Here is a 27,791-nt window from a genome sequence, read left to right on the forward strand (position 1 = left end):
CCTAAAAGTAATCTATGGAAGTGAAATTGACATTGTTTGAGATGCAATGACTTTGAACAGTCCTTGTGTCAATGTTGAGGAAAAATTTCTTTTCATACTATTTGTTGAACTCTATATTTTGCATGCAGTTAATTTTATGTGTATAAAGCTAATTGAAAGTAGATTTTACTAAAAAAAATAAGAATGAGAATAGGAAAGGGAAGAGAAAGAAGGGTGAGAGTGTGGGTTGGAGGGCAGATATGGTGGGAAGAATCATTGTGTTCCTAAAGTTGTATATATCAAAAACATGAAGTTTGTACACCTTAAATAAAAGGTTTCTAGGGAAAAAAAATAAAAACATGAATGTCATTTTAAAAACCTGGAGGATTATCCTAGATTAAGAGAGACCAAAGAGATCTAATAATCAAACTCAATCAACCTGAATTTGACTGAATCCTAGACTAATGGGAGGAGGGCTGTTACAGAAATTTTATATTATGCTGTTTCTTCAACTTTTCTGAATACTTGAAAAGTTACAAATACAACACTGAGAGGGGGCACTGTGTCGTTCTACCCGCTATATATAAGAGAGCCACAATGCAGGGCAAGAGAAGAAGCAAGTAGATCAGTAGAGGACTATAATGAAGGCCCAAGAGTAAGATGATGGGGTCTTAAATTAGGATGATGGCAGTGGACATGCTTGGAAGTGATCAGATTCCATGTGGATTTTAAAGTTAAAGCCAAGGGCATGTGCTGATGAACCAAATGTGAAGTCTTTATAAACAAAGGAGGAGAGTTAATGGTGACATCAAAATTATGGACATGAGCAAGCAACTAGAAGTATAAATGCTACTAACAAAATAGAAAAGATTGCAGGTAAAAGAAGTTTCTGGGAACATTTCATTCAGATTAGCACATAGAGAGTTTGGTATCTTTACTAGATTAACTGAAAGAGATACTGCATAAGCTGTTTAATATAAAGTCTAGATTTCAGAGAAGTGTGTGTCGGAGACCTAAATTTGAATATCATCTAATTATTGGTTGAGATTTTTCCATGTATATCCAGAGACAAGAAGAGATCCCAAGATTGTGTGCTCTTGGTGTGAAGAAGGAGGTTGGGCTCTAATATAAAGACCTGATCACCAGGACCCTACAGAGTCCAGAATCAACTGCCAGTTCCTATCAGTCTATCTTCATTCCTATTGATTTGGCTTCCCTTCAAGTTTCATAAAATATCCCCTCTCCCACCCCTTGCCTTTGGATTACAATTGCAGGATCTTAACTGGTTTACCTAGCTACAGCTTACTTTGCTCATCTACTCTCTCCTCAACAATTTGGCAAATCATCTCATGTTAACCCTCTGCTGAGACCTTTCAGGGCGTTTCCTGGAGCTCAGGCTAAAGTTCAAACTCCCTTAGCTTGGCTTAGGGGCCTTTTGAAAATTCCCTTTGAACTGTCATCCCTTACTCTGTCTCTGAGAATTCCTACAATCTGCGTTTCAGCCATACTGAACTGTCTAAATACGTCCCACTAGTGAGTAGAGCGCAAGATAGCTATCCAAGAAATATTTGTTGGAAAAATGAATAAAGGTCACTTTTGGCCAGTGGTGTCTGTAATCTGGAAAAAAAGCCCAGATGTTTAATGTGTACCTACTTTACTTAGACCAAAAAGGAGTGTATTGTAGGCCTTTTAAAAGAAGAGTTATAAACCAGTCTAGACCAGTTTAATTATAATTCTTCAAAAGGCTGGGAAGAAGTGATCTTGGAAAAGTTCATGGCAAAGCATTGATTACATAGTTCCGGTGCTTCTCCCCCATTTAAAAACTCTGAGCATCTGGGAGCCACATTACAGACTTTTACAGGCTACACTTCGGTGATCCATCGCAAAAGAGCCGATGAGTCAGGTGGTGATCCGTTCATCAGTCATAGGAAACATGAGGCACTGAAAATTTAATACAAAACCCCAAACCCACAAAAACTAGCCACAGTTTCCTATCACAGGGGATGTGACTCATATCTCAGCAGGGGTACACATACCTTATTACAGTCACAAAAGAAAATGTTTCTCAAACAAACTTTTTCCCCCCAACATCATTTGCACAGAGCAGTAATTTGGTGAAAATCTTTTGAAACTTACAAAGTAATTTATTTCTTTGTGGTTGGCCCATATTGCTATGCTTCGTTCTTACCACAATGACTCTTAATTTAGGGAACAAAATGATGGCAATTAATCCTTTAACTATATTCAGCTGAATCCAGAGTCAAATTGAGGATGGATGGAAAGAAAAAGCCCTTGGCTGACCTAACCTCTGGACCTCCCAGAAAGTACTCCCACACCCTAGGGATGCCCCCACCAACATCCATGGAGAAGAGATGTTAAGCTGACCCCCTCAGTCTCCAGCAGATGCCTATAAATGCATTGATTTTCCTGATTGCAGATAAAGGTGAGATGGAAAGGAGGGAAGTGTTGCTGACAGAGATACCCCAAAGTATGTGGTTAGGGCTGTTATACATTTATACTAAAGGTCTTTTTTCTTAAATATATCCTTAAAGTTGCAGTGCAGATTTGATGATTTCGTTCATAGAGAACAAGAGAAATTAGTGAGTGAGCAGCATGAAGGCTTCATTTACACAACCACTCGATTATTCAGCAACATTTCTATTATGTGCCAGGAATTTAATAAGTAGTGTATTAAAACATGAGCCCAACCCTACATAAATCCACGTCTGGTACCTGAGACAGTCATGTAACCACAAAGTTCCAACAATGTGATAGACTATCCATACAGGAGTTTTCAGCAAACTTAGTAAGTTAGAGCACCTACATCATCCCAGGGGCAAGAAGGGACCAATCTGTAGGTACTGTTTGTAGGTTGAGTCTTGCAAGATTTAGTCTTGAGTTCTCCTAGTGCATGAAATAGAGAAGGGGATTCCAGGCAGAGGGAACCCTGTATGCAAAAGCTTAGAAGTAAAATGCCATAGGTTGACTTCCATGTGACAGACTGAGGGGTCTCGGAATATATTTGATACTTACTGCTTTTATCCTGATGAAGTGTTGAAGTCAAGGTTATGAAAACAAACCTCTAACAAGAATGGTAACACCTTTAATGCATTTTTGCAAAAAAAAAAAAAAAAAAAAAAAAAACCTCAAACAATTTTCCTTACATCTTGATTAATTTCTTGGTGAATTTAACAACTTCCGTTTTTCCCCTTTTAAAATTTTATTTAAATCTTCATAACAATGAATTATTTATTCTCTGTAAAATATTTACAATTGATTAATCCATCACTTTTCTAATTCTAATAAATGATTGTATGTCTTCTCATATGTAAGGGCAATTGTTTCAAAAAATAAACACAACATCCTGGGGAAAAATTTTATGAATTTAAATTTTTGTGGCTATTACTTTAGCTGTTGACTTTAATCTTTGTTGATTATTTCATTTCATAATATTCATTATGAATTGGGCAAAAGACAAATAACCATTTCTCAGTTAATGGACTAGAAAAACTCTAATAGTCTAGAATCACTCTACTTATCTTCTAATTTTAGACACACCTATGTTTACTAGCATTACACTCCTATTAGAGGTCTAAGGAACCAGTGATAGGTGTTGGGGACAGAATGTGCTGCCAACCACTGCAGTCATAGCCCTATTTCTTCTGCCTCCCAGATTAATCCTCATACTAGCTATTCAGTGCTGGGTTGACTGTGGAATTGTTATAATTATCCAGAACATAATCTCTCAATTAAACAACATAAATTACTGGAAAAGCAGCTGTCATGATGCAGTTTTGAACTGGGCATTCCATTCTTCCTTGGTTCTCTGAATTCCACCCATGAACTCCCAGGGCCATTTGAATTAGTAGTCTCCTCTGTTAAATGTACCTGTGTCAAGTTCAATCCTTTCTTATCTTATCCGTTCAGGCTGTCTTAGAGGATTTATTTTCTGGGTCATAAGTTTTACAGATGCATCATTTTTTTCAGAGAACTGATGCTCTTCAGAAGTTATATAGAATTGATGATTTTTAAAAATGGAGATGTATTTTCCTTTTTAACTTTTATTATCATTTAAAGGATTATTACCTTTAATTATGATTAAATCTTCATAGACAAAATTTCCTAACATTTAGTACCCTGATGGGTTATTTAATGAGCCATTTTTTAAAAGTGGTAAGCACTATGTTTTTTTTATTACTCTTAGCTTTTGATACATAAAATGATCAACTCATTTAATGATCTTCAGTTTCAGGTTATATAAGTTTTCCTCTACTATTTCTTTTTTTAATTTTATTTAAGTTATACAAGTTTCATATATTTCAAATATACAGATTTAGGAACATAGTGGGACTTCTCCCCCTACCCACCTCCTGCCCACATTCCAACCATTCCTCCCCCTTCTTCTCAGATTCCCATTCTTAATTTTTACAATGATCTATTTTCAGTATACTTAATGATCATAGTTAACTCTACTCTAAGTAAAGGAGTTCAATAAATAGTATGAAGAGAAAGAAAACAGAACTTTGTTCTTTGATGGAAGAAACAAGGGCTATAAACAATCATCTATTTCAAAATGTCTATTTCACTCCAATACACTACATTTTAGGTATTCTGTTAGTTAAATCAGATCAGGGAATACATATGATACCTGTCTTTTTGGGCCTGGCTTATTTCACTAAGTATAATGGTTTCCAGTTGCAACCATTTTGTTGCAAAAGACAGCATTTCATTTTTTTACAGCTAAATAGTACCCCACAGTGTATACATATCGTAATCTCTTTATCCAGCCAATATTTGATCTGGGTTGATTCCATATCTTAGCTATTGTGAATTGTGCCACAATGAACATGGGGGTCATTTTTCAATTACCCTAAAATCATTCATAAAATGATGGCTCTGTTTCTACCTCCACACACACACCTACCCCTCTCTGCCTTTCAAACAAACAAACAAAAAAAATCAGTAACAGAAAAAAGTCCTAGTGGCTTCTTGTGGTGTTTTTATTTTTCATGGAGGAATGAGGTATTTTTAGGTCAAGGATTCTTACAGGAAATATAATTAATTAGACTTTAAGCATTAGACTTGGTTCTCCAGCAAAAACAAACACAATATATGCCTGTATATCAATTAGAAATTTAAACACTGAGATCTTGCAAATTGTCCTTTGTAAAAAAGATTTATTTTTTATTTTTTTGAAAGAAAGAGTTACAGAGAGAGGTAGAGCCAGAGAGAGAGAGAGAGAGAGAGAGAGAGAGAGAGGTCTTCTATTCGCTGGTTCACTCCCCAAATGACTGCAACAGCAAGAACTGAGCTGATCCGAAGCCATGAGCCAGGATCTTCCTCCAGGTCTCCACATGGGTGCAGGGGCCTAAGAACTTGGGCCATCTTCCATTGCTTTCCCAGGCCATAGCAGAGAGCTGAATGGGAAGAGGAACAGCCAGGACTCTAACTGGCACCCATATGGGATGCCGGTGCTGCCAGGCAGGGGCTTTAACCCACTGTGCCACAGTGCCGGCCCCAAATTATCTTATCTTAAAGTTTGAATTGGTCCCAGGATTTTCATTATTATGTGTTCCCTGTTGGCTGCAAGAAATGATTCTTGCCAATCATTCTCTGGGCACACAGATGGAAAGTTTCTGCAATGGTGATGCTGGCATTACACAGTCTCTCTCTCTCTCTCTCTCTCTCTCTCTCTCTCAGACACACACAGACACACACACACATCTGGGAAGGGGTGTGATGTGTGGTGAGGAATGGAGGGATGGAGCATGGTTCTTCCAGTCACCCCTTTGGTGTTGTGACTAGCCCAGCCAATTACTTGGCCATCAACAATTTATCTTTTATTTGCAAGTATCTGTAGGGCAACAGTACGAACAATTACAGTTCACATGCATGTGACTTTGAGTCAGGAAGTAGCACCATGCAATTACCATTTATAGAAAAGAAGCCAATCTGTGCAAATGACCAAAGCACACTATATGGTATAGCATTTTGATAATAGCTCAATTTTACTGAGTGTTGCAACAATTCAATGAGAAAAGGATTCTAGTGAAACAGTGAACTCTTTCATTCAAAATCAGTTTAGTTAAGACATTCAGTGGCACATGTAAAAGCAGCAACTTCTTTTTTTTAAAAAGATGTATTTATTTATTGAAAGAGTTACACAGAGAGACAAGGAGAGGCAGAGAGAGAGGAAGAGAAAGAGAGAGAGAGACAGAGACAGAGAGAGGTCTTCCATTTGCTGGTTCACTCCCCAATTGGCTGCAACGGCTGGAGTCGTGCTGATCCAAAGTCAGGAGCCAGGAGCTTCTTTGGGTCTCCCACGTGGGTGCAGGGGCCCAATGACTTGGGCCATCTTCTTCTGCTTTCCCAGGCCATAGCAGAGAGTTGGATCAGAAGTAGAGCGTCCAGGTCTCGAATTGGTGCCCATATGGGATGCTGACACTGCAGGCGGCAGCTTTACCCGCTACACCACAGCACCAGCCCTGAAAGCAGCAACTTCTTAATAAAGTCATTTTTCAAAGAGGAAAAGGACTAAGCTATAGTTATTTCAGGCTCAAGCAAAGGCCAGTTGTTTCTTTTTGTAAATATAGTTTGGGGATGGGCATTTAGCACCATGGCGCTAAGATACATGGTACAAGACTGCCTGGGTATCCTGCGTTCCATATTGGAGAGCCTGGGTTCGAATCCTTGCTCCACTTTTAATTCCAGCTTCCTGAGAATGCACACCCTGGGAGGCAGCAGGTGGCAGCACAAGTAATTGGCGCCCTGCCATCCACAATGGAGATATGGATTGAGTTCCTGGCTCCTGGCTTTGGCTGGTCCAATCCCAGCTGTTGCAAGCATTTGGGGCATGATCCAGTGGATGGGAGATCTTTTTCTGTTCCTCTGTCCTTAAAATATTTTAGATTTGCAGAAAGATTGCAAGGATAGTACAAATAGTTCCTATAAACCTTATACTCAGTTTCCTTTATTCTTAACTCTTACATTATTATGGAAAATGTATCCTGATTAATTAACAAAAATATATGTTTTATTATTGAAGTTCATACTTTATGCAGTATTCTTTAGTTTTTCCCTAATGTCCTATCTTTCTCAAGAACCCATCTGGTATACCACATTATATATAATTAACATAAAAAGGATTTTTCCCTCCCTGGATTTTTTGGACTTAAAGACTTGTGCAAGTTGCTGTTACTATCTTTGAACCATGAGGACATGTTCAAAGTCAATGTGCTGAGGATAGGGGCTGGTATTGTTGTGTAGTGTGTAAAGCTGCCACCTGCAATGTTGACATCCTATATAGGCACCAGTTCAAGTCCCAGCTGCTCTACTTCTGTTCCAGCTCCCTGCTAATGCGCTGTGAAAAGCAGTGGAAGATGGCCTAAAGTGTTTGGACCCCTGCCACCCACATGGAAGACCCAGATGAAGCTCTTGGTTCCTGCTTTCAGCTTTGCCCAGCACTGGCCATTGTGACCATTTGGGGAGTGAATCAGCAGATAGAAGAACTCTCTCTCTCTCTCTCTCTCTCTCTCTCTCTGTAATTCTGATTTTCAAGATAAATAAATATTCAAAAAATATGCTGAGGATGGCAGGTTGAGGAGATGGAACAAATGAGTTTTTAATGGTGCTATCAATCTCAAGGCACACACAAAAAAAGTCAACCTTTCTCTGGATTCCTAAGATGTGGGCTACAAATCTCTTAATTTAAAGCTAATTTGAGTTATTTTCAACCAAAGTATGCTATAGGTACAGGTAGATATGCTAATATATAATGATAATGATAATAAGAAATAGCAATGATAATCTAAACATATGTTCAGAAAGTCCAAACAGGTGACTTTCTAAACATGGCACTGAACCAGGAGTCAGGGGAGGTAGGCTGGAGCCTGCAAGGCTGCTGTCAGACTCTATGATGTTTACCAAGTGACCTCTTCTGTGCTGTGGTTTCTCATTTCTAAAATAAGGATTTGAACAAACTGATCTCTGAGGCCTCTACCAGTTAGTTATAAAAATACTTGAAGCTTTTTCATTCCATTTATAGAGGGGAAACCTAGAGACTTAAGTAACTTGCCCAAGCTTCCTTCAATAGATGATGTCAAAAGCTTATTTCTGATTTCTTGACTGCCAATCCAACATATTCTTTTACTTATGTGCCCCAGGTATTTATTAGAACATCTGGGATTCACACAAAGGTGTAAATTATTTAGAGATTATATTAGTCAGTGTCCTTTGGTCTTAAGAGGCAGAAACCCAACTCAAACTAACTCAAGCCAAAAGGGAATTTATTAATTTATGTAACTGAAATGCCCTGGGATTAATTTAGTTTTGCACATGGCTGGTTCTGGGAGTGCTGACAATGCTTCCCAATCTCTCTCTCTTTTTCTGGTGTTGATTTTACTCTTAGTCAAGATCTCTCCCCATTGTGGGAAAGATGGTCACTTCCAGCCTCAGGCTTAAAGTATCCTTACAGACTAGGATCTTGGAGGAATCTCCTTCCTTACAGAGGACATGCAAGTATCTTTGCCCAGTGAACTTTTGGAATAAGAATTATTACTTTTCCTGATTTCATAATTATGTTAATTGGGGATTATTCTGCTGGCTCACCCAGGAAGTGTGGGTTGCCTTTTCAAGTTGGCCAGTCATCCTGTGCCCTTCTCTTGGCAACAAATATTGATTAAGGGAAGGGCTATTTCAGGGCCCTTCACAAGGAAAGTAGTTGTCCAAAATCAAGCAGCCTATTCATTGCTTTGAGAAGGGGTCAGAGGTCATAAAAGTACCAATGTATTTCCTTCTACATAATATCAATCAATTCATTGGAATGTACTTGTGAGATAGATTTGAATACTTCTGCTTTGATAATTTTCAAAGTTATCAGAATAATTTCCCATTTGACTGAGGTTTTTTCTACACACTAGTGTTCAAGTCACAGTGAAAGACCCTAAAGATTTCGAATAGTCCCAAACTTGAACTTTCAGTAAAATAACCTGGAAGATTTGTTAAAACACAGACTGTTGAGCTGCTCCTCTAGGTTTCCTGTTTTGTTTTTTGTTTGTTTTTAAATGTAGAGGAGATAGAGGGAGAATTAGAAAGAGAAAGAGATCTTTAATCTGCAAGTTCACGCCCCAAATGGCTGGAATGGCATGGCCAGGCTGAAGCCAGGATGGATCTCTCACTGCCTTTCTAGGTGAATTTGCAGGGTGCTGGATCAGAAATGGAGCAGCTGGGATTTGAACTAGTACTCTGATACGTGATGCAGGCATCAGAGGGGGCAGCTGAACTCACTGTGCCACATCTTCCCCTCCCCAGGGTTTCTGATTCTCTAAGTTTAGGACTGAGCTTGTGGCTACATTTCTAGCAACTACCCAGGGACCTTTCTACTGGTCAGGGACTGCACTTTCCAAATCACTATCCTAGAGCATTCATGGGGTTTCTTTTGCGTTTTGAGAAAAAGAAATTACTTAAGTTCAAGCCATAATATTCATTGTTATCAATAAAGTATACTTGTATTTCTTATGTATTCCAGGCAAAGAATTAAATTAGAAACCATCTTTTTAAAAATAGATTTATTTTATTATTTGAAAGACAGAGTTAGAGAGAGAGATCTTCTATCTTGTGTTCACTTCCCAAATGACCGCATTGGCCAGAGCTGGACCAATCCGAAACCAGGAGCCAGGAGCTTCTTCTGGGTCTCCCACATGGGTGCAAGGACCCAAGCACTTGGGCCATCTTCCACTGCTTTCCCTGGCACATTAGCAGGGAGCTGGATTGGAAGTAGAGCAGCCGGGACTGGAACCAGCTCCCATATGGGATGCCAGCACTACAGGCGGCTTTAGCTGCTATGCTTCAGTGCCAGTCCTGACTTACTCCGATTCTAAATGAATTTATTCCTCTGTATCTACCATCTTATAGTGGGTTGTTGCCATGGCCCCAGTTAGACATCATCTTGCAACTAGAGTTAGACAGTGAGAGAGAGATAGAGAGAAAGGTCTTCCTTCTGTTGGTTCACCCCTCAAATGGCCGCCACGGCCAGAGCTGCGCCCATCTGAAGCCAGGAACCAGGTGCTTCTTCCTGGTCTCCCATGCTGGTGCAGGCACTCAAACACTTGGGCCATCCTCCACTGCCCTCCCAGGCCACAGCAGAGAGCTGGACTGGAAGAGGAGTAACTGGGACTAGAACCCGGCACCCATATGGGATGCTGGCACCGCAGGCGGAGGATTAACCAAGTGAGCCACGGCACCAGCCCGCAACTGGAGTTTTGAGAGAGACTTTTAGTTTGAGGCTGTAAAAGCATAACCATGCATGGAAATCCTCCAGTGTCTCTAGGAATTACCTCTGGGGTCTCGCTAAAATGCAGATTCTGATCCAGAGGTTCTGGGTAGGGCCTAAAATTCTGCCAATCTGACAGGGTACTGTTTACAAGGTTGCCTGCATCAACAGGGATAGCCCACGTAAATTCCTGGGAAACAAAGGTTTTCTGCATCTTCAATCCCAACTCTTAGACACAAATTGTTTGTGAGTGAAAAAATGACTTTCTCAGGATGGATTGAAGAGCAGCTGAGAAAAGTCTGCCTTTTTCTTAAACTGCAGTCTCATTAAGGACTGACCCAAGATATGCAACCCAGCCTTTCTGCTTGGAAATTTAGTTGATGTCCCAACTTTTAGTTTAGGTGGCACCTTACTGTGATACTTTTATAGTTTGTTTGAAATCCCAGCTTTCCAAGCACTTTGTGATTAAAGGACCTAGATGCTCTGGATAAATTTTCTGCTGATGATGTATCTTTGAGTATTATTTTTATTTATTTATGTTTGAGAGACAGACAAAAAGAGCGATTTCTCATCTGCTGGTTCACTCACTGAGTGCCCCCAAGGGTTAGGACTGGGCTGGAGACAAAGCCAGGAGCTGGGAACTCAATTCAGGTCTCCATTTGAGTGTCAGGGACCCAAATACTTGAACTTTCTCATGCTATCTCACAGAGTCTGCATTAGTGTGAAATTGTAATCAGGAGCAGAGTGGAATCTTGAACCCTGGTACTCTGACATGAAATGCAGGCATCCTGAGCAGCATCTAAGCCACCAAGCCACATACCTGGCCGTTGTCTCTTATATATGTCTAAATAGGCTTGCTCATTAATTGGTTTGATTTAAGCTGTATATAAAGCCCTCTTTTCCCTCCAGCAGCTGTACCCCTTACAGCTCTGGCAGCTGCTTTTTTGTTTTTTAAAGATTTATTTTATTTATTTGAAAGACAGAGTTACAGAGTGAGGTAGAGACAGAGAGGTCTTCCACCCACTGGTTCACTCCCCAGTTGGTCACAATGGCCGGAGCTGTGCCGATCTGAAGCCAGGAGCCAGGAACTTCTTCCGGGTCTCCCACATGGGTGCAGACTCCCAAGGACTTGGGCCACCTTCCACTGCTTTCCCAGGCCACAGCAGAAAACTGGATCGGAAGAGGAACAGCTGGGACTCGAACTGGTGCCCATATGGGGTGCCAGTGCTTCAGGCTAGGGCTTTAACCTGCTGCGCCATAGCGCCGGCCCCGCAGCTGCTTCTATCTCCCCAATGCTCCTTCTAGATCTTACAATTTTACTCTTATATTCTAAGAACCTGTGTTTTTGGTTACTGTCTTCAAAGGATAAAGTAGCTGAATTTCTCTAAGCAGTAGTGTTTACACAATTTAGGAATGAACTTGAATTATCAATCAAGTCCTTACTTCCGTATTCAACAACCCACAGTAGCTCCCCTGTGCCAACCACATCAAACCTATGCTTGTACTCATGTTTAAGAGCCATAATTTCTGCTGCTCAGAAATCTAGCACACTGAATTTTTATAAGTTTCTTTTCTAATACACGCTACATTATCAAACACATCAGTGGCCTGCCTGGTTTCCTGTTTCTCTTGAGTTAATAGCTGCATGATTTATAAGAAGAATCAAAAGGAGGCCTCTAAGGCAAAGCCATAGCTGGACACTCATTCCCCAAAAATTCCTGACTGTGTCATATTCAGAAAAATCAGACCAAATTCTTCAGTTTCCTTAACTCACAATACTGCGCTTTAACAAGATGCATCCCATATAAAAAACAAGTGGGAATTACACAAAGACAAATGGTACTCTAGTATATCCGATCTTGTGATTGCTAACATTCAGGATATTCAGTTCAGTGTTGAATTCAATTTAATGTTGAATCACTTCAGGAAATCCAAAAAGTTCTCATTACACATGGTGAGTGTGTTTCCTCAAGGAGGTACAGTACTTGGCATCTCCTAGATGAATGTGAATCACCACTTCGTCTGGCTGCTATACAAGAACGTATTGTTTTATTGAATAAGAGGGTAAAAAGTCACATAAAACACTGCATACTACAAATGGCCAGGGAATAATTTGACTTGCCTTGGTGCAACTTAATTTACACATTGGACTTCTAGAAAAAAAAAACTGTTCCATAAATACAGCTTAGTCTGGGCACATGAACCATGAATGGTCTTGATTATTATTTTTTTAGTTGAATTCCTCTTGCCATTTTGGGGAGTTATAATATTTTTAAGAAAGAATAAAACCACTTTCAGGCAGGCAGAAAATTAAATAGAATGAAAATAGAGTAAGAAGGGTTTGCACTAGGCAACACAAAGGTTCAAAAACACAGATTTTCCCCAGATTTTTAAAACATGGCCATTTATTCCCAACTCTACCAAATATAACTTCCTCTTTGCTGGGCTGAATTTTTCTCCAAACTTCTTATTTGTAGTTGTATTTAAGATTTGACATGTCTCCAGAAAGAAAATATAATGAATTTGTTTTACAACTTCAGCTCACACCCGTGGATATTGCTCTAAATATTAGAATCATGCGAGTTTTGCAAACTGTGCTTGTGTAGGATGTCAATATCCCTGATATTTTACAGAAGGACATTTGGGTAAATATTATATATGGAGATCTTGACTTGAACATTTCTATTAGTGAAGATAAAAAATAGACTACAATGAGAATTTTATCTGGGTATTTCCAAACATAACATGCATTTGCCTAAAGTATTCTGCTAAGCCATTCTCAAGTATCTTTGGAAGAGGACTTGAATTGTTTGGAACACTTACAAGTAAATAATGGGTATGGATATACATGGAACCACTGTGAATTTCTTTCTATAGTGAATCAGAATTGGGGACAAGGGACAGATAGTCACAAAAATGTACTCTGGAACTTCTCTCGCTTCTCTGTCCCCCAAGGGTTCAGAAAACCTGGTTGCTGAATTTTTCTTTATGGAGCTGAGCTGTCTTTTTCTTTATTTCTCATACATTTCAAGTTTTGTCTTCAGCACACTTTTTAATTTTTATATACCAATTAATTGAAAACTCTAGCTTCTTTCCTGTAAGGTTATTTAACGGCTTGCTGGGGTTGTGTTGTGTTCTTATGCTGTGCTAAGACATCGTTTGATTATAGATTGTTCCAGCTTACAATCTCCCATCAGTTGTCTTCCATTGCTATGTTGAGAGTAGTGCAAACATTGGTGAGCACCAGAGCTTGGACCCAGATGCCCTGGGGCACCTCATGGCCATTTCCTGTCTCCTATCATGGCTTCCAGATGATGCCAGGAGACAGCTGACAATTACCTGCCTCCCTGATACTAAAAACGTCTTCTTAGTTTCACTAAAATCTCTCCATTTTCAAATACTTTCTTCTTGCTTCTGTTTAGACTATTAGTGTTCAAAGCAGAATGTTTTAGACCTCCTGTAAGCAAAGAAGCCCAGAGCCTTCTATCTGTTTGAATGCAAGAAGATAAAATGGAAAAATGTCTCCAAATGTTTTCTTGCTTTTGCCCCAGTGTTTCTGTGCTTTTGGAATCTTTGGTTTCTGGATGTGAACCATATCTGATTTTCACAACATGACATAGATACAAAGGGCTTGTGGGAATTTGAACTCCAGTTAGTTATAATGTTGGTTAAGAAATATGAATCTCATTATAGCACACTGGCTAGATTGGCTATTATAAAAAAGATGAAAGTAACAAATGTTGATGAGGATATGGAGAAAATGGAACTCTTGTGTACTATTAGTGGGATTGTAAATTAGTATAGCCACATGGAAAACAGTATGGAGTTTCCTCAAAAAACTACAAATAGGACTTCCATATGATCCAGCAGTCTCACTGATGGGTACACATCCAAAGAAAATGAAATGATGATTCTATTAAAGAAACATGTATCACCATGTTCATTTGCAGTATTGTTTACAATAGCGAAGATATGGAAACAACCTAAGTATCCATCAGCATATGAATGGATAAAGAATATGTAATACTTATATATCTATATATGCATACAAGAATGAAATATTAGTCAACCTCAAAAAAGGAAGGAAATTCTGTCATTTGTACAACATGGAAAAACTTGGAGGACATTATGTTGGGCAAAATAAGCCTTGCTCAGAAAGACAAATACTGCATGATTGTCTTGTATGTGGAATCTAGAGGTTGAATTCATGAAAGCAGAAAGAATTGTGATTACTAAGGTCTGGAAGGCAAATAGGAATTGAGAGATGTTGGATGCAAAATTACAGTTATACAAGATGAATAAGTTGCAGAGATCTGTTGTTGGGATAGGCTTTTAGTCTAGTGGTTAAGATGCCCGCCTTCATTGGGCCAGCAATGTGGCATAGCAGGTAAAGCTGCCATCTGCAGTACTGGCATCCCACATGGGCGCTGGTTTGAGTCCCAGCTGGCTGCTCTACTTCTGATCCCACCCTCTGCTATGGCCTGGGAAAGCAGTAGATGGTCCAAGTGCTCGGGCCCCTGCACCCGCATAGGAGACCTGGAAGAAGCTCCTGGGTCCTGGCTTTGGAGTTTCGCAGCTCCAGCCATTTTGGCCAATTAGGGAGTGAACCAGCAGATGGAAGACCTCCCCCCCACCCCACCTCTCCTTGTCTCTCTGTGTAACTCTGACTCTCTGACTTACAAATAAATAAATTAATTAAAAAAAAAAAAGATGCCCATCTTCTGTATTATAGTGCTTTGGTTTGATACTTAGCTCTAGCTCCTGACTTCTGTTTCCTGCTAATGTAGACTCTGGGGAGACAGTGGTGATGGCTCAAGTAATTGGGTTCCTGCCACCCACATGGGAGATCAGATTGGGTTCTCAACTCCTGAATGTCACAGTCCTAGTCATTGTGAGCATTTGGGGAGTGAAGCAGCAGATGGGGCTTCCTTTCTCTCTGTCTGTAATCATTACCTCTGAGATAAATAAAAAGGAGATCTATTGTACAATCTGTTGACTATAGTTAATAACAATGTATTGTATAATTTGAAAATTGCTATCCAAGTATATGTTAAGTGTTTTCACCATTACCTGAGGTAACGGATATGTTAACTAACTCAGTTAAGCTGCGAAGTATATCACTTCTAAAATATTACTGTACACCATAAATATGTACACCTTAAATAGCATTTTAATTTATCAGATAAAACTAAATAAATAAAAATGATAAAGTATGGTACATATATTTGTAGTAAAGACTGCAGTTTGAATTCTGCCTCTTAATAATTCATTAGCATGGGAAGCAACTACTATCTTTCTTTTTAAAAGATTTATTTATTTGAAAGGCAGAGTTATAGAGAGAAAGGAAGAGGCATAGAGAGAGAGAGAAAGATCTTCTATTTACTGGTTCACTCCTCAGATAGCTACAATAGCCAGTGCTGGGTCCTGCTGGAGGCAGGAGCCAGGAGCTTCATCCAGGTCTCCCACATGGGGGGCGGGGCTTGCCAAACACTCAAGCCGTCTACATTGCTTTTCCCAGACCATTAGCAGGGAGCTGGATTGGAAGTGGGGCAGCCAGGTCCTGAACTGGCATCCATATGGGATGCCAGCATTGCAGGCAGCAGCTTTAACCGCTATGCCACAATGCCAGTCCTGAAAGTAACTACTATTTTTTTAAAGATTTATTTTATTTATTTGAAAGATAAAGTTACAGAGAGAGGTAGAGCTAGAGAGAGTTCTTCCATCCACTGGTTCACTCCCCAAATGACTTCAACAGCCATAGCTGAGCTGATCCAAAGCCAGGAGCCAGGAGCTTCTTCTGGGTCTCCCACACGGGTGCAGACTACCAAGGACTTGGGCCATCTTCCACTGCTTTCCCAGGCCAGAGCAGAGAGCTGGATAGGAAGTGGAGCAGCCAGGTCTCGAACTTGTGCCCATATGGAATGTGGGCACTGCAGGCTGGGGCTTTAACCCATTCCACAATGCCGGCCCCAGTAACTACTTCCTTAGTGTTTGTACTCCTCATTCATTTTCCCCATCCCTCTCCTACTACTTAGTTGAGGCCGCCATGATCTTTTACCTGGATGACCATAATCTCCTAACTAATCTCTCTGCCTACAATCTTACCCTCTCCAGTCTATCATTTATCTTAATAGCAAATATGTATGTGATCATCTGAAGTCCTTATCGGTACCCTTCAATGATTCCCATTAGCCAAAAGGTATAGTTTGAGCTTCAAATCAGTGATTCAGGATCTTCCTTGTCCAGCTTCCCTATGCCTCTCAATGGCAGATTTCCCAGCTGTCCTGTAAATTTCTTCTCTTTCTTTTCTGTATTGCTTGTTGCCATTGAAATGTTTAACTTAACACAATGATCTCCATAACAGAGCCTATTAAAAGTCCTTAGCAGTAGGTGTGGCCTTGTGACTACCAATGAAATGTAAGCAGATATATTCTGTGGCAGTGTCTACAAATTATGAGACGGCTGGCTTATGTCTTTGCTGTTTTCTTTTAGTATTTTCTGCTGATCAGCATGTAGATGTAGTGACTGCATTTAGAGCAACAATGTTGGGGCCAGCATGGTGGTATAGTGGGTTAAGCCACTGCATGCAGTGCTTGCATCCCATATGGTCATCAGTTCGAGTCCCAGCTGATCCACTTCTCATCTGGCTCCCTGCTAATGTGCCTGAGAAAGCAGTGGAAGATGGCCCAAGTGCTTGGGCCCCTGCACCCATGTGGAAGATCAGAAGAAGCTCCTGGCTCCTGGCTTTAGCCTGGCCCAGTCTCAGATGTTGCAGCCTTTTGGGGAGTGAACCAACAGATGGAAGACCTCTGTGTGTGTGTGTGCGCGCGCGTGTGTGTGTGTGTGTAACTCTGCCTTTCAATAAAAAATAAATCTCTAGAGCAACAAGTTTGTGTTATGGAAAGGTCTTGGGAATGGATCCCATGTGTAGTGAGACAAGATTGAAAGATCTGAGTTCCTGAAGATTCAATGTCATACACCCAGCATATCAGCCCAGAACCTCCTTGATCATCACAGGTGAACGTATTCCTAGAGATAACATTCCTTTTCTACTTTAAAACCATGCTGAACTGCCCATTGTTCTTTAACGGATCACACCATGCCATGTGCTGCACATGCACTTGATGCTTTGTATTTCTGGCAGACTCCTTAGTAAGACCCCTCAATCACAGCCAGGCAATTTTGGCAATTGTTTTCCTTCATTGTATGTAGTACCTCTTCCCCCTGTAATACTCATCATGTGTTACTGCCAATGTTTTCTTTCTCTATTTCTTCTATGTAATAAATGATGAACTCCTACAGCTCATATTTTTAAAAATTTATCTGTACATTTTAAGTACCTATCACAAAATTAGATCCCAAAGAATAGTTGTTGCATGAATGAAGAATTGAGTAAAATTCTCTGAGTTTCAATTTAATGATCTGTGTAATAGGAATAATAATTCCCATTCTATAGATGTTTTTGAGATTCAGCATAAGTTGAGAATGAGAAGGTTCTTTGCAAGTACATTATCAAGAAGACCAAGATATTATGTGTTTGTCCAAATGTTTATGATCTGATCAATCACTTTACACACATATAATTTCTACAGAATCCAGGGCTCTTTACCTACTTTATATTTACAGAAAATGGAAAGAAAGAAGGAATTGAAAAGAGGACACAATTCTGATTTTAGCCATGTAAAAATTAGTAATGTAACCAAGGATTATTCAAGGCAATGTAATTTCTATGTCTAGGTAGTCATATATACTTGGATTCAAGTCTCCTACAAACTCTTAGCTCCAATTAACCTCTTCAGACACTGAAACAGCCCCATGTGAAATTGAGGTGTGTAAGTTAAAACAAGAATGATGCTTATCAAGCCAATCCCACTTGTTGAAATCACCTCCATATCTTATAGTAAGCGTAAAAACCAACACTTAGGGGATTTTCTCTGCTTTAAAAGAACATGAGACAGTTAGAATTGAAACTAGAATAGAGGCAAGATGTCCTTTTTCTGCCATATTAGTCTGATCAATGAGAGATCTCTCAATGACTTTTGGTGAAAACTGACCTTATATGTGATAGGCCTGGTTAGACTATGCTAACTTCTCTCTTAGGACTATTCTGTTTTGGAGTTATTTCTTGGAACTCTCTTAAGACTTTAATCTTCTCTTGCACTATTCTAAGCTCCACCTCATCAGGAAGTCATCCACCAGAACCATCATGTGATGCCAGTCTTCCTATGTTCCTTCAATTATGTGCTGACTCCATATTCCTGCTTTAATTTTCTAATGCATCCTGGCAGCAAGAACTCACATCTGGAAGTCTAAAAGCCCTCTTTAAGCAATCAGTTCATTCCTACCATTTCCATGGAATCTAGTCTTGTTTTTGCTTGCCTTTTCCTCTCTGAGGGTAGTGGTGGTTAGGGGATGGAGGATAGGTTTAATGTCACCTCTTATATTATGAATAAGTGACATAAGCTTTTAAAGCCAAAAGTATTTGTAAGATCTACTTTTAAAACTATAGAAGATTTAACTACCTTCACTCTTCCATTTAAACTGAATTTAGAATGAAATGTAGGGTTCAAAGTGAAGTTCGGGCTTTTCTCTTCTGTATATTTGCAAATGCACAAAGCCGGGTCTGTGATGTCCTGTCTGAAAGGCTATCTGTTTGTACAGCTTTATGCATCTCTTCACAGAACACCCATGAAGTCACAGCTCATATTTCTGCTTTAAATATTCGATCTTTTGGCTTTAAACACCCATAAGGGTTATTTGTCAAAATGGATCTTAAACCTCATCCCACAGCTCTGCACCAGATCTTTAAAGTAATGCTGTAGGGGTGGGAAGGAAAGAGTGGGGTAGACAGGAAAAGTCAGCCATTCAGCAAGCATTTATTGAGTGCCAAGTAGGTGCAGAGCATATGGTATCTAGTAATAGGTGCTGTGAGGGGGTTAAAAAGAAATGGAATATATGTCCTCACTCTCAGGATGAAGGAGATAGAAACATAAGCACTGTCAGTTCTGTCCTAGGTCCAGATATTTTAACCTTGATTTCCAAAAACGTCTGTAGGAAAAGCAGGAGCCAGCAACCTTGGCAATCTTTGTTGCTTTGGATTCATTCTGAGATGAGGTCAGGGCAAGAGGCGTGGAGTCACCACACAGACTCCAGGAGTCAGGTGAAAGCAGGCCAGAGGCGAGCAGCCCGCAGACTCATTTATTTCAGTTGGTACAACAGCTTATATAGCCAAGACCAGCCAATCTGGTCAAGGGACGATTTATGCCTAACCAACCAGAGCCTGTTGCCAGGCAGGCTCCGTTTGCCATATGGTTTCCAAAGCCATCCAATCACAGCCTGTTGCCCGACAGGTTTCTAAGCCATTCCTGAGTAACTGACGCTCGCTTGCCAGCGCCATCTTGGCACGGCCTTCTCATTCCACCACATTTCCCCCTTTTCTTTTATTTTTGAGCAACGGGAGGCATGATTCTTGGCCATACCATTGTTGACCCCGTTTCCATGTGGTCTCCATACGCAGCTGTGCCTGTCTTAGGTTGTCCCCCAGGGGATCTTACCTGGATCTTACCCGTCGTTGACTAACCAGCACTCAAAACGAGAGACCACAGGAGTGCTTGCTCAGATGGAGGTAGGAATGAGGAACAATAGTTATCAGGAATGGCATGACTGCACACAGGCTGTGGGGCGTTTGAGTGGGTGACCAGAGCTAGTGGGGTATAAAACAGTAATGAATGTGGATATGGGCAGTTTCTCAGGGTAGGATGATAGGGCAGGTGCATCCGCTAACAAGGCAGACTCTGTCTTGTTCAGCTGGTTCTGCTTGGCTGTCAGTTGCAGGCTTGATGTTTCTGGCTGGTACCCAAATGGGCTGTCCCACATCCTCTGGAAAGACACAAGCATCTCCTCGACCCTTGGTTAGCAGAAGCCTTTCTAAGGGTGTTGGAATCCAGGGCCAGAATTCTGCATCCACTCCTACATTTACAGCAAATATGCGGGTGGGATGGGGTCTAGTAGCTGCCCTGAGAGCATGGGGTGCCTGGGGACTGCCACAAATGTGGGGATCCTCACTGGGTGCAGATGGGATGACCTCGCATGGGTTAGAGGTCCTCAAAGTTTATCCCAGGAATATGTGGGGGGTGGCTGACTAGGCATTGCTACCTTGTTTGCTACCTTGTTTGCTACACTGTTGTTTTCATTGTCAGAGCTCTCTCTCCCTAAGTCATCAACTGTTGTCTGTGAGACAGGGACCTGGAGTGTCAGGTTCTGATCACTCACAGATTCACTATGTTTGATAATCTGCGTGGGATTCTGACAGAGGGGGCACGCCACACCAACTCTAGCCAAAGGAAAGACACGTACAGCACTGCTGCTGTAAACAAAGCAAATTTCTAGCACCTCAGATGTTGATGGCATTCTGCAGGGGTTCCCTACCTTAGACAAATAGACAGTGGTGTATCAGATTGTAAGGATGTCCTGTGCTTAGTGGGGGACTTCCCTGAGTGGTTAGGTCAAGACCGTATGCCCACATGGTGTCTCCGGAGCGTCACATCTCTCAGTGAGAGCAGATGACTTGGTTCCGAATTCTGGGATGATCAGCTAGCCCAGCTAGCTCAGTCGGTAGAGCATGAGACTCTTAATCTCAGGGTCGTGGGTTTGAGCCCCACGTTGGGCACCAGATGTTGCTGTGGATTTATTCTGAGATGAGGAGCGTGGTTGGGGCAAGAGGCGTGGAGTTACCACACAGACCCCGGGAGTCGGGTGAAAGCAGGCCAGAGGCAAGCAGCCCACAGACTCGTTTATTTCAGTGGTACAACAGCTTATATAGCCAAGACAGCCAATCCAGTCAAGGGGTGGTTTATGCCTTAACCAATCACAGCCTGTTGCAAGGCAGGCTCCGAAGCCATCCAATCACAGCCTGTTGCAAGGCAGGCTCAGTTTGCAACATGGTTTCCAAAGCCATCCAATCACAGCCTGTTGCCAGGCAGGTTTCTAAGCCATTCCTGAGTAACTGATGCTCACTCGCCAGCGCCATCTTGGCACGGCCCTCTCATTCCACCACAAACCTTGAGCATGGAAGAACAGCAACAGTAGTGCATGTACCTGTGCTGGTGGGAGTGGGGGGAGAGAATGTGGGTAGCAGGACAGTGGTATTAGACCAAGAATAAAGAAGAAAGTCATGTCTTGCACAGAAGGTCTTTTCCTAATGTACTTTGTCAATCATCTTGAGACTCAGGATGCACTTATATCACTTCCTGAGATCCCAGCAGCAATGCGCCCTTTTTGCAGCAATGCATTTGTGATCATCGCCTTCCCCATCCTGGGCCCCAGGCTCTTTGGTTTTCCATATTTGTGTTCTTATTGGTCTGGGATCAGGCCAAACTTGCCTCACTACCCCTGACCATTGATTTCTTCCACAGATTTCTTTAATTCTAAACTGTGTTGTAGCCGTCTTGGAAGAACACTTGCTGTGCATGGGTTGCATGGGTGCAAGATGGCTGTCTCTGCCTCCATTACCTTAGCCAGTCCCCAGGGTCACACAACCCTGACCCTCATGCTGTGAGAGGCAATGTGGGAACCACCACAAGGTACTTGAAAATCCCTATGGAAGAGTCAGACAGGCTTGGATTTGAGTCCCATTTCCATTACTAATTTTTTATAAAACTTCCTTTGCAGACACAATTCAAAGGACATAATATTCCCTTCCTTTCTCTCATAGAATTATTATGATAAATAAATTAAGAGCATGTAAATTGCTTAGTGCAGTATTTGACACATAGTAAGCACTCAAAATTTTAGCTGATGTTATAGTATTGATAAAGTTTCTGTTAATTGTGCATTTACCTTGACATTTTTCTTTGGGAAATGTGATTTAGTCCATCTAAGTTTGTTTTTTGTTTTTTTTTTTTTGTTTGTTTTTAATCTTGGCTTCATGGTCAAGTACTGTATTAAATTCCTCCCTTCTACCTCCCTTCTTTCATCCTTCCACAAACATTTATTGCTTCTCTGTGGTGTGCCTGGCATTGCATTAGATTCTAAGAAAATAGTATAAGACAGGAGGATGTGTTGCCTTCCATCACATAGTTTATGATGCAGGGAAAAGGACATTAGGTGAGTAGACCCAAAGGTAGCACCAGGGATAAGTTCTAGGTGTGACAACAGTACTCTGGACTAGGGAGACCAGCATGTTATGAATTTCCATTTATGAGATCAGTTCTCAAAAGAGTAAGTTACTTGGATGCCATTGAAGTCAGTGATGTTCTTGTCATGCTGTTCATAGGTAAGGCTGGCATTTTCTTAGAAATAAGTAGAAATAAGTAAAATAATTTTTATTTATATAAGGGGACAAATTTCATGTATTTCACATATACATATTTAAGAGCATAATGATACTTTTCACCACACCCGCCTTCATTCCCACCCCCACCCCCCTTCTTTCTTATTTTTCTTTTAATTTTTACTATGGCACACTTTCAACTTACTTTATAATCACTAGCTTAGCCCTCCACTAAACAAAGAATTCAACAAGTAGTAAGTAGAAAAACCACTGTTCCTCAAGAATATAAACAAGGGCTATAAACAATAATCAAATCTCAAAATGTCAATTTCAGTCACATACATCAATTTTTTTGTTCTCTCTATATTAGTTACCACAAATCAGAAAAACATATGATATTTGTCTTTTTTTGGACTGGTTTATTTCACTAAGCATAATGAACTCCAATTGCTTACATTTTGTTGAGAAAGACAGGATTTTATTCTTTTTTACAGTGAGTAGTGTGTATATACCATAATTTCTTTATCCAGTCATCAGTTGATGGACATCTGGGTTGATTCCATATCTTAGCTATTGTGAGTTGAGTTGCTATAAACATGGGGGTATAAATAACTCTTTTATTTGCTGATTTCATTTCCTTTGGATAAATTTCCAGGAGCAGAATGGCTGGGTCATATGGTAGACCTATCTTCAGATTTCTGAGGAAACGTCATACTGTCTTCTATAATGGTTGTACTAGTTCACATGCCCAACAACAGTGTACTAGCGTACCTTTTTCCCCGCACACTCGCCAACATTTGTTATTTTTTTTTAGATGATAAGACTGACATTTTCTAATGAAATATAAAATAAATCCATGAATTCCCAACTTTTTAAAAATCATAAAATGGTTTTTCATTGAAAGATTTGAATATAACGGCTATTTAAAAGGAACATATATGGATAATGCATCAGTATTTTAAAATAATGAATTCATAGGTACAGCCTGGCTTGTGCCTTACTAAGGCTTCATGCTGTGTTTCTTTTATCAATACTTCTATTCTGAATTTAGTCACTAAATCCAAACCTAAACAGACTATTACTTTAACATCATCTCATGATGACAAAAGCCAAAATAGAAATATGACTCTAAAATATCTCAAATTATATCTGCAACTTTTTTTCTGCAGCCAGTATCTCCAATGACATTATGAAGAGGACAAAAGAATGGAAAACTTATGTTTATTGACTGTCAACAATGAATGAATGCCACGTGTAATCTCATTTAATTCTCACAGAAACTTTATAAAAGCGGTCTTATTTCCATCTTTTTAAACATTAGGAAATTTAGGCCGGCGCCGTGGCTTAACAGGCTAATCCTCCACCTTGCGGCGCCGGCGGGTTCTAGTCCCAGTCGGGGCACCGGATTCTATCCCGGTTGCCCTTCTTCCAGGCCAGCTCTCTGCTATGGCCCGGGAAGGCTGTGGAGGATGGCCCAAGTCCTTGGGCCCTGCACCCCCATGGGAGACCAGGAAAAAGCACCTGGCTCCTGGCTTTGGATCATCACGATGCGCCGGCCGCAGCGGCCATTGGAGGGTGAACCAATGGCAAAAAGGAAGACCTTTCTCTCTGTCTCTCTCTCTCTCACTATCCACTCTGCCTGTCAAAAAATTAAAAAAAATTAAAAAAATTAGGAAATTCAGATGCAGAGAGGTTAAGAAATTTGCCTGAATTAACATATAGGACTTATATTTAGAGTCATGACTACCATTGATTTCAAATGATACTCTCAATTTTGTCATAAATGATCTGACCATTTGCATAAAACTGAAAGAATTTATTTTCACTGCAAGCTTTATTTATACAGTCACTGCACGCCTTAACAATCACACGATAATCACAGTTTAACTTGTAAAATTTAACTTATAAAAACCAGTGGTTGGCCGGTACCGCAGCTCAATAGGCTAATCCTCCGCCTGCACACCGGGTTCTAGTCCCAGTCAGGGTGCCAGGTTCTGTCCCAGTTGCTCCTCTTTCAGTCCAGCTCTCTGCTGTGGCCCAGGAGTGCAGTGGAGGATGGCCCAAGTGCTTGGGCCCTGCACCCACATGGGAGACCAGGAGAAGCACCTGGCTCCTGGCTTTGGATCAGCGCAGTGCGCCGGCCACAGCGCACCGGCCACGGCGGCCATTGGAGGGTGAACCAATGGCAAAAGGAAGACCTTTCTCTCTGTCTCTGTCTCTTTCACTGTCCACTCTGCCTGTCAAAAAAAAAAAAAAAATCCAGTGGCACCCCTTGTACCATAAATTGAATATAGTTTATCCTTCAAATTTTTGCCCTAAATTTACTTTTCTTAGGAATTTTTCCATACACTGTAGCTTAGGATAACAAGACAATAAAGGCTATTTGGGAATGAGCATATCTATTTCTATTTCTAAGATTATAATTTTACTTGCCTTTATTCATTAAGAGCTCTTTTTTTTTTTTTTTTCAAAACAGTAAACTTGCCAAACTGAACCTCATTAGTGTGCCAGCAAGGGAACCAATTATCTTCCTTCAAGACTTGATCAATCTTCTCTTTTTCCCATTGCTTTCCATGGGACATCTGTCTCCCCATGCATCTGAGGTAAAATCTCTGTAGCCATCTTTGACTCTTCTTTCCTTCTTATTCTTCTGCATCCAGGCAAGCAGCAGCTCTAATAATGAGAGTGGGCTTCTTTATATCAGGTGGCAATTGACATTCACAGTCAGAAGCTGTTAATTAGCAAATTAAGCCACCTTATAATTATTGAAATTGAAGTTTATGTTGATTAACAACTTCCTATTAGCCCACAGAGCCAAGATTTGGACTCCAAAATGTCCCCAGAATCCAAACTCTTATACATTGTGCTCCACCACATCTCCATTTTCCTTTTTTTTTTTTCCTTTTTGACAGGCAGAGTGGACAGTGAGAGAGACAGACAGAGAGAAAGGTCTTCCTTTTGCCATTGGTTCACCCTCCAATGGCTGCCACAGCCGGCGCGCTGCAGCCAGTGCACCGCACTGATCCGAAGGCAGGAGCCAGGTGCTTCTCCTGGTCCCTGATGCGGGTGCAGGGCCCAAGTATTTGGGCCATCCTCCACTGCACTCCTGGGCCACAGCAGAGAGCTGGACAGGAAGAGGGGCAACCGGGACAGAATCTGGCACCCCGACCGGGACTAGAACCCAGTGTGCAGGCGGAGGATTAGCCTATTGAGCTGCGGCGCTGGCCCATATCTCCCTTTTCCTACATATTCAAGTATTCTATCCCCTCTGGAGCCTTGATTAGTCATTTAGGTTTTTAATGTACTCTTCGAATACAGAATGTTATGTAGCATAATGCTACACTCATATACAAGGTTTCCTAACTTCATATAAGATTTCAAATCTATGAAATAATTTCCATATTTGTTTAAATTTTATTAGAAAGTTTGGATATAAACTAATGACATAATTTTCCATTTGTTATTTGTGTTGGGGACTCTTAAGACCACCTCCAGGTTCAATGATACGCTAGGAGGAATTACAAGGTTCAGAATATAATCATAGTCACAGCCAAGATTTATTATTGCAAAGGATACAAAGAAAAAAAATCAGTAAAAAGAAAAGGGATAAAGGACAAAATCCAGAGGAAATGAGCACAAGCTTCCAAGAGTCCTCTCCCAGTGGAGTCACACAAGATGGGCTTAATTCCACCAGACATGAATTATGACCGAAGGTATGAAATGTTGCCTACCAGGGAAGCTCATTACAGCCTCAGCACCCAGGGTTTTTAGTGGGGATTGATCACATAGGCACTCTCTGCCTATCATGTAATAAAATTCCAGGCTAGGGACTCCTAGCCTTATTCCTTATGAGAACAATAAAAACAGGTGTTCTGCCTGAACCCCACTGCTTGTACAAACAGCTTAGGTACAGTGAACCATTCTTACCAGTTCTGGGAATGATGGGAAGCCTCCTCTGATGGTTCATTTTTATGTATTAACTTGGAGGGAGTGTTTGGATGAGGTTAACATTTAAATCAGTGGATTCTGAGTACCAGACTGCCCTCCATAATGTGGATGGATCTCAACCAGTCTAGAACAAAGAGACCAGCCTGCCTGAGCAAGATGGAATTCTGAAGCAGACAGCCTTTTGGAATTCACATCGGCTGTCTTTCTGCCAGTTCACCTTGATTATTTTGGACTCACCATCAATAGCTCATACTCATGTGAGCCTACTCCTTATAATAAAGCTCTTTCTACATATATACACATTTTGATTCTGTTTCTCTGGAGATCCTGACTAATGCACTTTTTTTGAACTATTATTCAAAGCACCTGCTTCTTATTTATTTACTTGACAGGTGGAGTTATAGACAGTGAGAGAGAGAGAGACAGAGAGAATGATCTTCCTTCTATTGGTTCACCCCCCAAATGGCCGCTACAGCCGAAACTATGCCAATCCGAAGCCAGGAGCCAGGTGCTTCCTCCTGGTCTCCCATGTGGGTGCAGGGGCCCAAGCACTTGGGCCATCCTCCACTGCACTCCCAGGCCACAGCAGAGAGCTGGACTGGAAGAGGAGCAACCGGAACTAGAACACGGCGCCCATATGGGATGCTGGTGCTGCAGGATGCAGGATTAACCAAGTGAGCCATGGCGCCGGGCCCCCAACTAATGCACTTTTTAAAATCCAAGTTCCCAGACACCAGTTAAAGGCCAGTCCTAAGGACAGTGGTGTCGGGTCTGCTATGCTCTTTTCTTCACACTACCAATTTTTATGGCAGTTGAAGCACGGTGGTAATACCATACATTAGCAGAACTTATGAGCAGTGAGAAGCTACAAGTGAAGACAGCATCAGTGGAGAGAAGCTGTCTGGTAGTGGCACCGAAGTGGAGGCAACAAGAATTGAAACCGGAGTGGTGGCTTCTCCATGATACAGAAGTACTCAAGTAGAACATGGGAAATGTCTGTGGCTTTGGGAGCAGGATTAGGGAGGGCCACAAATTCCCTGGTACTCCATACATGGAGATATAAAATTTGTTTTTCTTTTCCCTGGGTCTGGGCTGGTTTGTGATTGGCTACAACTAATAGAACACTGTGGATGTGATATTGTGGCTATTCTAGGCATAAGCCTTAAGACAGTGAAGGAGCTTATACTTTTATATTCCTGGGAACCCTGAGTCCCCATGTAATGATACTTGGCTACTGTGCTGGAGAAAGTATTGGCAAAGGTGTGTGTGTGTGTGTGTGCGCACGCGTGTGCATGCATGAGAGAGAGGGAGAGAGAGAAGGGG

At 41.0% G+C, this 27,791-nt stretch overlaps 1 non-coding gene across 1 annotated transcript; it reads left to right on the forward strand.

The window, feature by feature from the left end:
- Positions 1–20,845: 20,845 nt before the first annotated feature.
- On the forward strand, positions 20,846–20,918 carry TRNAK-CUU (transfer RNA lysine (anticodon CUU)). The gene has a single exon. It is a non-coding gene; the product is annotated as a tRNA-Lys (tRNA).
- The last annotated feature ends 6,873 nt before the right edge of the window (positions 20,919–27,791 follow it).

This window comes from Lepus europaeus, chromosome 10 (assembly GCF_033115175.1).
Source record: "Lepus europaeus isolate LE1 chromosome 10, mLepTim1.pri, whole genome shotgun sequence".
Lineage (NCBI taxonomy): Eukaryota > Metazoa > Chordata > Mammalia > Lagomorpha > Leporidae > Lepus > Lepus europaeus.